The sequence below is a fragment of the Pinus tabuliformis genome, chromosome 2_2 (assembly GCF_031772625.1).
Source record: "Pinus tabuliformis cultivar Carrire ecotype Pingquan chromosome 2_2, CPIR1, whole genome shotgun sequence".
NCBI lineage: Eukaryota > Viridiplantae > Streptophyta > Pinopsida > Pinales > Pinaceae > Pinus > Pinus tabuliformis.
The window spans coordinates 859,131,948-859,145,459 of NC_142300.1; positions in this window are offsets into that span (position 1 = coordinate 859,131,948).

The following is a 13,512-nucleotide window of genomic DNA, read 5'->3' on the forward strand; positions in this document are numbered from 1 at the left end:
TGGTTATGTGTTATATTCGTTGCGTGGCTACCCGATGTGTTGTATGTTGTGTTGGGCATAACAATGGGGTCATAAGGGAGCTTGCATGGGGTTAAGACCAATGCCCCCCAAAAAAATTAGCAGTTTTTTGCATCTATTTTTGTTATTTTTGACACATGGTTTTCAATTTTAGTAGTTTTTTGGCACATGGTGGTTTATGTTTTTGTTGTTTTGGCTAAGGAATTATGATTGTATTCTAATCCACGGTAAATGGATTGGTAGTTTATGGATGTCATGAGATATATATATTGTATTGTGATATTGTAAGGAAAATATACGGAAAAAACTTTATGGTTTTCCCGGTTTTGGTTTCTAGGGTAAAACCCTTTTCTTAATGTGTGTATTTGTCCTTGCATCTTTTGTATTTTATTAAGAACATGTTTGCAACAATTAATTGTATAAGGTTAAAACCTACAAACATCAATCCAATATCTATGATAATAGGACACAACACATTGTAAACAATATACACCCCACAGTAAAGCATTTAACATTGTATATGTTGGGATATATATATTGTCCAATCTAAAGATGACATCAAAGCATTTAATGTAATATATAATGAGATATACATTGTTTAATTTTATGCACCTTTATATCAAATGGAATATATCCCAACATATACAACATTAGATGCTTTGTTATAATATGCATATTGATTGTCCACAACATACTCCCTTTGATCGTGATCGCCTCATTAGTTAGTGGCCATGACTAATGATCAAATTTGAAAATTTGTGGTTTATTTTTAAGTTAAAGAGTATATATTCATTCAATTTTTATAGACTCAAAATTTGAAAAAGATAGTTGTACTTTAATTGATAAGGGTAAACTAGATACACACTTCAAAAACATATTCTAAATAAAATATCATCCTTCCAATGATATAGAATGTTACTTTGTAATTTCAAATATAACTTTAAAATAGATTATATATACATTAATAATAATTCATTAACATTGAGTCACATTTGGAATTTTAAAATGTTAAAAATAACAATATAAAACTTTACACATAATGACATAATCAAATATTTTTGTAGACACCTATATAGAGAGGATGTAATATGTATACATATGATCCATCCTTATATTCGTATTTTGAAACATATCCCAATCCTGTTCATGTTTATTATAGATCTCATTAGAAAATAAAAATTATTGTAAAATTTGAGATCTTTGTTGAAGGATGATAATTTTATCAAAATACTATAAAGGTAATGAAAATACTCCAATTGCTTTGTAAGCCACTAGGAACATGAAAATCTAGCATGACTACATGATTTCTTATTATTTAGGCTAAGATGTTTATGATTTAGAGCTTTCCAAGGTCCATAGAAGCATGAAATTAAAAGAATTACTCATCGAGACCACTAAGTATCTTATTTTTATTGAGGGTCTTGTTTGTTTACTTTATCTCTCGAGCCATAAAAAATTGCATGAAAAAGTGAGATGTTAGAGCATAATCCCTGATGCATAAGTTTGATGATAATACAAATTATGTTAACTTCTCCCTAGCTTTCTTTAAAATGTCACCCAACTTCAAAAATGTTGTTTTTGTCATCAATGATACCAAGGATACGTCTCCTTGATCTTGGGCTTGGGATGAGGTAAAGGGAAATATAGCTATGGGGCATTCTCAAAACATTTGTAAAGTATCATTTCCCTAATGTCAATGTTACTAGAAACAACAACAAGAAGGTGAAAGAGTGTGATAGATAAAGATGCATAAAATCATGAATTGGGAATGACCATTTTGGAAAACAAACAAGTGATGATTTGAAGATGCCATAAATTGAATGAAAATAGTCGCAATTCTCATAGTTGTAATCCCAAATTTATATTTTGTGATGTTGACAAGGTTCATATCTAAACTTAATCCAGAATGTACAAATTACAAAATTTTACCAATATTGCTAAAAAAATTAATCTCAAACTTAATCGTTAAATAATTTTAATAGAAAGAAAAGTTATACATTAGGTTTATGATGAACCTAACCAAACTTGTAAAATATTAATGGATTCTTGAGAGATTTCATTATCTATTGTATTAGTGGGAATTTCATGAATTATTTACATTAAGTTGTTTAGAGGCTTGCTTTTTTTTTAACATGATCGACTATTGTGTTTTCTATTCCAAAAGAAAATTGGAGCAAGCTCCCATTACATATAGAATATTGGAGATTATCTCACTATTGGTGGAAGTAGAGGGAGTGCAGTGGTGATTACCTTGGTCATTGAAGCCAAAATAACCTGAGCTTCCAACTACATTCTGATTGTATTATCTAACAAACTGATTAAGCAAAAATATACATTTACATAACATGAGTAAAGCTTAAGATAAATGTCGAGAATGTTGCTTTAGGATCAATGTTGTGGTCTTTTAGAACTGGTTGACTGAAGGTTCTTGCTGAGACTTGATCCTGCTGCCTTGGAAGTTTGAGTTTTCACCAGTTTGGTTGATGATGAGACCCTTGAGATAACTGACTGATTCCTCAAGATGGGAGCATTTGTCTTTGAGCGAATCAATTTCAGAGTTCTGATCATTAAGTTGCTTTTCAGGAGAGAGTTCTCTGACTTCGCTTGCTACCTTATTTCCTTCACTGTTTCGCGGAGATTATCTATCATGAATTTGTTTGCTCTACACACAACACACTTGTCGTTTTGGGAAGCTCAATCTAGTGGATTCATTTCCATTGTTGTGTTGGGAGGATGACAAACACTTCTCTACTGTTTGGAGGTAAGAGGGAGATGAGAGAACAAAAATAGAGAGAAAGGATGATCCACGAAGGGTACTCCCTGATGGAGGAAATCGAAATGGAAGATAGATGCTGACGAATAATGCAGAGAGCAACTAGCTGGGCGAGAGGCCAACAAATGAGAGCGGGAAAAGCTGAAAGGAGAGAATACAAGCCAACAAAAGAGGGGGAGGGAGGCGATCTAGAGTGCAATGGGAGGATGCGCAGAGAGAGACACAATAGCAAGGAGGAAATCAGGACTGCAGGGACAATAAGGGATGAGAATGGAGCGAGATAGAGGCAGATATAAGGGTGAAGCCATAGGGGAGACGAAGGGGAGGATAAGAACAAAGAGAAATCAACAGAAGCAAGAGGGGACATCTCAGACTTGGAATTCAGGCATGAGCAGGGGAGAAATACGATAAGGATATGAGGGAGATATGAGATCAGAGGAGGAGAAATAAAATTGCACTTGGTCAAACTCCTATCCATTTTCGAAGAGACAAGGACAGGATCGATCTGCAAGAGATTTCATGGGATTGGAAAAAGTGTAACATCATGCTGAATACGAGATTCACCAGGAGGCCGTGCCACTACCAAGTTGGCGTGGATGTCAGCTGAGCTATTATTTTCTCTCAGAATGTGTTTGAAAGAGACCTGGCCCAAATTTATTAGATTTTGCCTGATTCTTATTATGGATTGGCTCAGAGAAGAATTTGTAGGATTGCTTCTTTTAACCATTGCTTGAATGATTATTGTTGAGTCTCCCAATATGATTGGATTATGAATATTCCTTTTTTTTAGGATCATCGTGCCCAACAAAATACCATAGGCCTTTGCCCTGTTATTTGTGATTTTTCCAAGACCCCATTCATAGGTGGTAGGGTTGATTCCACCTGGTTCTAGGAGGATGCCACCCACTCTTGCTTTGCCTGGATTTGCCTTTGAAGCGCCATAAAAAAAAGGTAGGGTTTGTTCAAATTTTTCATCCATAGGATGAATTCTTCATTTTTTAGCCTTATTTTCAGTTCTAAAGGGCTGACTTTAACTTGGGGGTGCAAGGCCAATTAGGCATACTAATTGCATAGCTGATCCAATTTCTCTCCTCTTGCTGGAGTTGATTTGTATCAATTGGTTTCATTCCTTTTGAGGAGAGGAATTTAGATGTAAGACCCCAAGTCCTAGACATTATTTTGCCAATGACTAGAGGGCGATCATTGAAGATTTGTTGGTTTCTTGCTAACCACGACTCCCAACACAAGATGTTGATTTTTCATAGCATTAGATGTGCTCTAGCGATGAAAATTGGTGGAGAGGCTAAGGCACATGAGATCTCCAAGACCCAGAAATCGTTTGGAGAAATTCTACCCAAATGAAGAGATATTAAAATAATTAATATTTTTAATGGGTCCCTAAGTCTAAACTTAGGAAAGTAAAAATATTAATGTGTATTAATATAAAATGGGTGAGAAAGTTCTAAGTGATGAGGATCAAGCCAGTTATTATCTTAGCCATTGATTAAGGACTTAATCTTGGCTGTTGAATCGTCAACAGGAAAAGTATAAGAGGAGGCTTGAGGGTCAATTGGAGACACACCAAGAGAGATCAAGAATTCGATTTTCTGGGGAGAGGTTTGCTGAAGAAATCGAGTTAGTGATCAGTTGTAGCGAGGGGAAGTTCAGTAAGGGATTTCCATCCAAGGCTAAAGAATACATATCAGATAGGTAGTGAAGTGTCGGTAGAGACAACGCAAGCCCAAGAAGGGCTGACACAAAGGCCAAAGGAGGTAGCGCAAAGGACGCAAAGGGCCGTAGAGGCTGACGCAAAAGCCGTAGAGGTTGACATAGAGGATGCAAAGGGCCTCAGTGCTGGGAGATCATGTGGTGCAGAATGGATCTGATCAGCAAATCCTAAGCCGGGAGAGGGTGACACAGTTCCATAGAAGTGCTTGGAGCAACTTTCGCTGTCCAACACAAGGAACAGTCAGAGTCACTATGGGGTTGATCATCCGGTTCCTAATTTGCTGGAATATTTGTCTCCGGATAGAGGTATTACTGCCAAGGAAATTCTCTGTTGGGTGAGCCATTTCTGGCACCCTAGTTGTATTCAGAAATCTGCTTAATAATAAAACCCTAATATATGCTGCACCGATTTCCCCGAATTGGGTTTTTTCGGGGATGATTGTCCAAAAATAACAGTGTCCCTTGTGTTGTCTCAGTTTATTTCAGTTGTTTATCTGTATATTTTTGAAGGCTGCAATTGTGTTTACTTTGATGTTTATGTTATTAAATAACTTGTTAATGTAAATAACAAGTAGGAGATTTTCACATGGTATGAGAGGGATTGCATATCAAAGAGGAATGAAGATACCAGCCAAAGAAATCTGAGAATTTGCGGAAAAGAAGCAATTGTCCCGAGAGACAACGTTGTTCCAGAGTTGAAGAGGCAAGAGGAGGAGTGACGTAGTGCAAAGAGGATGACGCAAAGGCTCACACAGAGCCTGTATCCGCATTCTGAACTAGGAGAAAGGCCAACGCAGAGGTAGAGAGGGGCAGAATAGGCTCATGCAGAGCCATGACATCCTTCTCAACCAAGAAGGATTGACGCAGTTGTCTGAGAGGAGTAGATTCAACCTACATCGTGATTGCACAGAGCCTGAAGGGCTCAGGTTCTTCAATTTCCAGGGCTAAGGGAGTTGTGCATATTGTGATTTGAGGAGATGGTGGGACATTGTTTCTGTCTGTGCAAAAAAATGTCTAAGGAGATGGAACCAAGGTAGAGGGAAGCACTACCTCAACAGATTTCTAGCCAAGAAATCTAGATCTGAGTTGCAGCGCAAAGGAAGATTGGAGAGGAGTGATTCGACAGTTGGCCCGAGGATTTCTGAGAGAGAAATCAGCACTCAGAGGGAGTCTAGAGAAGAGGAGAAAAGATGGCAGTAAATGGATTGAGGGATAAGGACAAATTGGACGGGGCTTCCAATTTTGTCATCTAGAAGACGAGGATCTTGACAATCATGGATAAACATCGCATCAAGGACTATGCCTTGAAAACCATAGCTATCCCAGTGGACCCTGATTCAAATGAGAGGTATGAGGAGGCCATGGAGAAGGTGAAATGCATGATCCTAGATGGGGTCAAGGATCATGTAATACCACATATTGCTGAGAAGTCAACAACAAGGGAGATGTGGGAGACCTTCCGTGCAAAGGAAGATGTTATTGGAGAATCAACTAAGGTCATATCAGATGCAGGAAGGAGAGGAGATAGATCATTTTCTTCTCATGTTGCAAGGAATTCGTGATCAGCGTACTTCCGTGGGGTCTACACTGGATCTAGAGTTTATGGTCAGGACTGTTTTGAATGAAGTCTCCAAGCACTGGGAGACGTTTGTACAAAGCATTTTGGGCAGAGAGACTCTCCCCAATTGGGAGGAGATGTGGGAAGCTCTTAGACAGGAAGAGATCAGGAGGTTGACCAAGGCAGGGAGTAGCGATAAGGGAGTTCAAATCAAGAAAGAGGAGGAGGAGGATGCACCTCTAGCATTTGCGGGACAACAAAGGGTTCTGAAGAGGAAGAAGAAGGACATCTCCAAGGTCAAGTGCTTTTCAACTATGAGGAGCTGGAACATTATGCCTCTCAGTGCCTCAAGAAGAAAGGAAAGCAAGAAGCTTCCGACTCAAAGGCAACTCCAGCAAAGGCGTAGAAGGATGTCGAGACTAATGACGATTGTGCCATGAGTGTTCATGCACCTTTAGGAAAGAGGCGGGGAGGCATAGAGTTGTAGTCGAGAAGACTACATGCAGGGGCAAGATCCTTGAGGTGTCTAAAATCTTTAATCGCATACGACTACAGGAGCCCTTAACGACAATAGCATGATGACAAGTGTCGGGTGGAGCAAGGTGTGGTGGAGTGGCAAGGCAGTGCTAGAGTGCAGAAGTCTGTAGCAATGGAGTGAAGGTTGCAACAGCGCGAGAGGCACAGAGGTGTTTGTAACAACATAGTGGTAGCAAAGGAAGCACATGATAGCATTAGAGGTAGCTTTAGCGTCACAAGGCTTCCAGATTGACCAGGATGTCAGTGTTTGGGTGAAGTTAGTTACTTACTTCTCGGTAACTGAGTTGCAGTGCAACAGTTAGCAGTGGCAATGCTATGGGCAGCATGTTGAGAGGGAGCTGCAGTACAAATGTAGCAATGGTAGTGGAAGTGTCATGGCCAACACTGCGGGGGATGTGAGGCAGCAGGCCAAGCATCATCACAGGTATCGATGCAAAAGATCAATGTGATGTTTCTATGGCGAAGCATTACTATAACACATTCCTCGCTAAGAGGGAGTGTTGATTTTTTGTAGCATTAGATGTTCTCTAGCCATGAAAATTGGTGAAGAGGCTAAGGCACATGAGATCTCTGAGACCCATAAATTGTTTGGATAAATTCCACCCGGATGAAGAGATATTAAAATAATTAATATTTTTAATGGGTCCCTAAGTCTAAACTTAGGAAAAGAAAAATATTAATGTGTATTAATATAAAATGGGTGAGAAAGTTCTAAGTGACAACGATCAAGCCAGTTCTAATCTTAGCCATTGATTAGGGACTTAATCTCGGTAGTTGAATCATCAACAAGAAAATTATAAGATGAGGCTTGAGGGTCAGTTGGAGACACACCAAAAGAGATCAAGAATTCGATTTCTTGGGGCGAGGTTTGCTGAGGAAATCGAGTTAGTGAGCAATTACAGCGAGGGGCAGTTTAACAAGGGATTTCCATCGAAGGCTGAGGAATACATAGCAGAGAGGTAGTGAAGTGCCGAGAAAGACAATCCAGTCCCAAGAAGGGTTGACGCAGAGGTTGAAGGAGGCAGTGCATAGGACGCAAAGGGCCATAGAGGCTGACGCAGAAGCCGTAGAGGATGCAGAGGGCCTCAGAGGCAACGTTGGGAGATTTTGTGGGGAAAACTGGGAGCTAATTAGTAGATCCTGAGCCGGCTGAGGGTGACGTAGTTCCAGAGAGGGTGCGTAGTTCCAGAGTAGTGCTTGGAGTAACTTTCTCTGTCCAGCACAGGGAATAGTGAGAGTCATTGTGGGGTTGATCATCCGGTTCTTGATTTGCCGAAATATCTGTCTCTGAATAGAGGTATTATTGCCAAGGACATTCTCTATTGGGTGAGCCATTTTTGGCACCCTAATTGTATTCATAACTCTGCTTAATAATAAAACCATTATATATGCTACACCAGTTTTCCCTAATTGGGTTTTTCCGCAGATGATTTTCCAAAAATAATGGTGTCCCTTGTGTTGTCTCAGTTTATTTCAGTAGTTGATCTTTATATTTGTGAAGGTTGCAATTGTGTTTGCTTCGATGTTTATGTTATTAAATAACTTGTTAATGTAAAGAACAAGTAGGAGATAGTAAACCAGATATTGCAGTAGGGGTCTCTGATGTGTTAGATTCAGAAAATTTCACACAGGAAGGTAGGGAGACTTGTCCAATACCTTTTGATGGAGAGCTTTTTTTAAGAGAATATGGATATTCTTTTTTCCAAGTTGTGAAGAAGTCATTGAATGGCCGGGTTAGATTCAGATTGATCTCCAGGGGACTGACTAGGAGGTTCCAACATTCTTTTGCAAAGGGACAGTCGAGGAAAAGGTGTTGAATGCTTTCTTCAGCCATTAAGCACAAAGGGCACCTGGAGGGCCCTGAAATTCCTTTTTTTTTTAGGTTATCTATAGTTAGGACTTTGCCTTTTAGAAGAGTCCAAATGAATTTTTTTACCTTTGGCAAACTTTCAGTTTTCCACACCGTTCTCCAAGGTGCCCACTCCTGTTTATCTTGTTGAGCTTGAATGGTCAAATATCCTGACTTCACCGTGTACTCTCCTCCATTAGGGTCCCATATAAATGAATCTTGGGAGTCTTGATTAGTTGGAGCAGCACCCTTGAGAAGGATGATTAAAGAGTCCCATTGCTTTTTGAGATTTTGAGGGAGGATGGGGATCTTCCAATCTTCCCAATTACTATTTTGCCAAAGAGAGATTGCTTCTAGTGTGCTTATTCCCTTTGAGCTCATCCATCTTCTTAAATTTAGGAGATGAGAATGAGAGGCTAGGGGAGGATTCCCCATTATTCTATCTTCCCATAAGTTTGTACATTTTCCATTCCCCGAGAGTTTAGAAGTGTGCTCCTTGATGAGAGGGAGGACTTTTTAACTAGTTTCCAAACTTGAGAGCATGGCATGATCGAGATTCCTTCTGCGAGGAGGAGAGATCGAGCATGATTCATATACTTAGATTCCAAGACTTGCTTCCACCAGCAATCCTTCCCTGTGATAAGCCTCCATGCTATTTTTGCCCCAAGGGCCAAATTCAAATGAGCTGGGAGTCTTATGGATAGACCTCCTTTTTCATATGGTAAGGTAACTTGATCCCATTTTACTAAACTGAACTTTTTTTATTCAAATTTCCCTCCTTGCCATAGAAATCCCCTTATTATTAACTCGATTTGCTTGTGGATGCTAGCAGGAGCTAAAATTGTTGCAAACTGGTAGATTGGGAGAGCTGTGAGCATTGACTTAATTAAGATCACTCTGCCTGCTAAATTGAGCCAATTCATCCCCCAATTTTGTACCTTTTTCTTCATTTTCTCTATGTGATTGTTCCACATATCAGTTTTCAAGCTTTCTTTAGATATAGGGAGGCCTAGATAGAGAAAATGACTCCATTTTTCTTGTAAGGGAATGTTCAGAATCTGAGAAATTCGTTGAAGAGTACGAGGAGGCAAATTCCAACCATATATTCTACATTTTTTGTTGTTTAGGAGTCCTCCTGAGACCTCCATGAAATTGTTCAACACTTTTTTAATCCTTCGGGCTACTATGCAAGATGCCCCTCCCATCATTAGTGTATCATCTGCAAACAAAGAGTGGTTGATGCTTTTGACTCGAGAGGTTATGGAGAGGCCTGTTAACATGCGATCTCTTCTGCTCTTTTCTAGGGATTTGCTCAGAGTCTGCCATTATTATATAAAGAAAAGGAGATAAGGGGCATCCTTGTCTCAAACCCTGTGAACTTTGGAAGAACTCACTTGGCCTTCCATTGATCATAGGGGCAATCCAAGGTCCTACTGTGCAAGCTCTAATTACTTCTATTATCTCACTTGAGAATCCAAATTTCTTGAGGACTGCTGATAGGAAGGATAGGTTAACTCTATCGAATGTGTTTGCCATATCTAATTTTACAATGATGCCCTGCTCTTTCCTTGATACACTTGAGTGCAGAGCTTCTTGGACTATCATAATATTGTCAAGAATCTATCTATTAGGTACGAATCCTCCTTGATTTTTTGAGATCAAATTAGGGAGGAGGGGCTTTATTCTATTGGCTAGGATTTTTGTGATAATTTTATAAGAGGAGTTACACAAGGAGATTGGTCAGAATCAACTGAAAGTGGAGGGCCTTGCTTCTTTTGGGACAAGAGCAAGGTAAGAAGAGTTGGTGAAACCTCCTAACTTATTTTTCCTAAAAACATTTTTGATCATTCTTATAAAGTCCTTTTTGATAATGTGCCAATTGAAATGATAAAATGCAATAGAAAATCCATCTGGGCTAGGTGCTTTGTCCGGATGAAGGTCCCACACTGTTGATTGAATCTCATTCTCATCGACTTCTTTAGTGAGATCCAAGTTGTTTTCTTCACTTATTTTTTTGGGGATATGTTGAGTGAAGGTTCCGAAATCTGAATTTGCTATTTCTGTTGTTAGAAGCTTTTTAAAGTGGCTGTAAGCTTCCTTTTTTAATGCTTCTTGACCTCTGATTTATCTGTCTTCTTCCACCTTTATACTATCGATCTGGTTTATGATTCTACACATCTTTGTTGAGTTGTGGAAGAAGGTTGTATTTTTGTCTCCCGCCTTCAGCCAGAGGTTGCGAGATTTTAATCTCCATTCCTCTTCCTCTGCTCTATTTTCTCTATATATTTCCCAATAAAGTTTCTTTTCCTGAAATTGACTTTATTTTGTTTCTTCCTGATCTTCTTTTGTTTCTTGAGTTGATTCCATTTTTTTTTATTAATTCTGCCTTCCTTTTTTGAGTTTTTTTATGGTTATTCTTGGCCCAAATTTTCAATTCCTTCCTCAAGGTTTTTAATTTGGTTTCCCAAACAAAATTTGGAGAACCTGTGATCTTTTGGGACCAAACCACTGTTGTTATTTTTTTTACTTCCTCATTGCTATTCCACGAAGGGCAAAATCGAAATGGGATTGGTCCGAGATTCCCCATAGTCCCTAGGGAGATAACCACTGGCTTGTGGTTTAATGTTGTTGTGTGGACTATTCTAGAAGTGATTGAACTGAAGTTTGTTAATATGGTGTCCTGGATTAGAATTCTGTCCAGCCTTTCTTTTATATTGCTTTTTCCGATTCTCTAATTGCTCCATGTATATTTTCCGTTATTGGGAGGAATATCCAATAGGTTGAAGGATTCCATAATGTTTTCAATTGAATCCCTTGAAGGGTCAGCATGAAAGGAACCACCAAACTTCTCATCAACATTCAAGACCAGATTGAGGTCTCCTCCAACAATGATGCTTCTATTTTGAACCTGAGATAAGATATCTTTGAGAGAGTTCCAGCATACTTCTTTCTCTCTATAATGATTTGGCGCATAGATATTAATCATACAATATTGCTCATCAGTGATTTTGTTTCTTAGGTCAGTCTTTATCCAGTGTTGATCTTTTAGTTGATGTACTAATTCCCATTTTCCTTTCCTCCACAAAGTGCAGATACCTCCCGAGGCCCCTGTTGCTTGAAGAGCTACTCCTTCATAGTTCCTTATTTTTTGGATCATTTTCTCAGAATCATGTTCATTTATTTTAGTCTCCTGAATCATGAGGATGTCTGGATTTTCCATTGCTAATAAGTCTTTGAGTGCATTGAATTTCAGGGGATTTCCCATTCCTCGACAGTTCCAGGAGACTAGATTCATTATTTATTTTGATTGGAAGCAGAGGGTCCTTTCCCTCTGGAAGGATGGGGGTTTTTCTCCTTATTTCCTGTGTTCTTATCGAGGAAGGTATCCATAGGCTGTTGTGTACCCATAGCCATCTCCTTTGCTGCAACTTCATCTCTTAGATCTCTGTTTGACTTTCTTCCTTGTTTTTTGTGATTGTCCAGAGAGGATAATGATTGATTCCTTGTTAGGATTCGATCAAAAGAGGGGGGGAGGGGGCTAAGGGGGAGGATGGGAGAGGAGGGGGTGGGAAAGGGAGGGAAAGGGAGAAGCGGGGAGGAGGGAGGAGGAGAGGAGGGAATGACAGGCTCTTCGAGAGGGCCAAAGGGGTTAGAGACCAAAATGTTGGAGGAAGGGAGGGGAGGGATGGAAGAAGGCAATGGAGAAGAGGGGGTAGGGAGGGGATTTGAGAGAATAGGGGCTGAGAGAGGGGGAGCTTGAGGGAATGAAGAGGGTTGAGAAGGATGTTTACTGGTTGTCTTTTTCTTTTTTACTTGTTCCCATTTTGGATCCTGAGCATCTACTTCTTTGTTTTCTTGTTTTTTCGGACATCTATTAGCGAAATGACCGTATTCATGACATACCTTGCACTTGAATGGGATTTGTTCGTAGTCCAGCTGCTGAATGTGCATCCAACTGTCGACTTTGATCTTCACTGCTTCTGGGAGGCCTTTTCCTAGGTCTACTTCAACACATATCCTTGCACACGCGTGCATGTTCTCCTTTGGCTCGCTTCTGTTGATGTATTTTCCCACTGCATTTCCTATTGCTTTGACTGATTCGTCTCCCCAACAGTGGAGGGGGAGGTGAGGGAGGCACACCCATACTGGCACAACATTTGGCACATCCAACTCTGGATCGAAATCTGGTGTCCACCTATTTAAATATAGGCCCCTAGTGTCCATGAAATATGGGCCATTTCTGAATATCAAGTCTCTGTCTTCTTTTGTTTCAAAATGGAATGTGTAATAGCCTCTTCCACAAAACCTAATCGAGATTTTCCCACTGATTGAAGAGGACTAGTTCCATTCAACCCACTTCTGCACCGAACGAGGATTTCAATCTGATAATTTCAAAATTTTACATTTTCCCTTTAAAATGGTTTTTTAAATTAATTTTTTAATGCAATTTTGATTATCAAATATTATTAAAAATTTAACCCTTCAATCCAATAATTTCAAAATTTTACATTTTCCCTTTAAAATGGTTTTTTAAATTAACTTTTTAACCCAATTTTGATTGAAAAGGATTCAACAAGGTAGACATTTGGCAGACAACGACTGAAAATTGGAGATATATGTTAAGAAAGAAAGAAAAATATTTTAACGTTTACGAAGCTAAAAATAGTTTATGAGACAGATTGCTTTTTCATCTAGTTGATGTATTTGTATTTGGCTCTTTTACTGTAAAGCCTCACAGTAAATGCTCTGAGCAGCCTATGAGACATATGCTTCTTCACTTGGTTGATGTATTCGGTTCTTTTCCTATAAAGCTTCACAATAAACGCTTCGAGCTTCTCGACAAACCCCTGGCTAAATAGATTATCCCAAGAGCTAGCTGCCATAATATTTGCATAATTTTCCGTGTTGTCTTTGAAGGCCTCACATTCTAAAATGAAATATTTTTTTGTTTCCACTTTCCAATAAAGCCTCATAATAAACGCTCCCAGCTTCTCGACAAACCCCTGGCTAAATAGATTATCCCAAGAGCTAGCTGCTATAATATTTGCA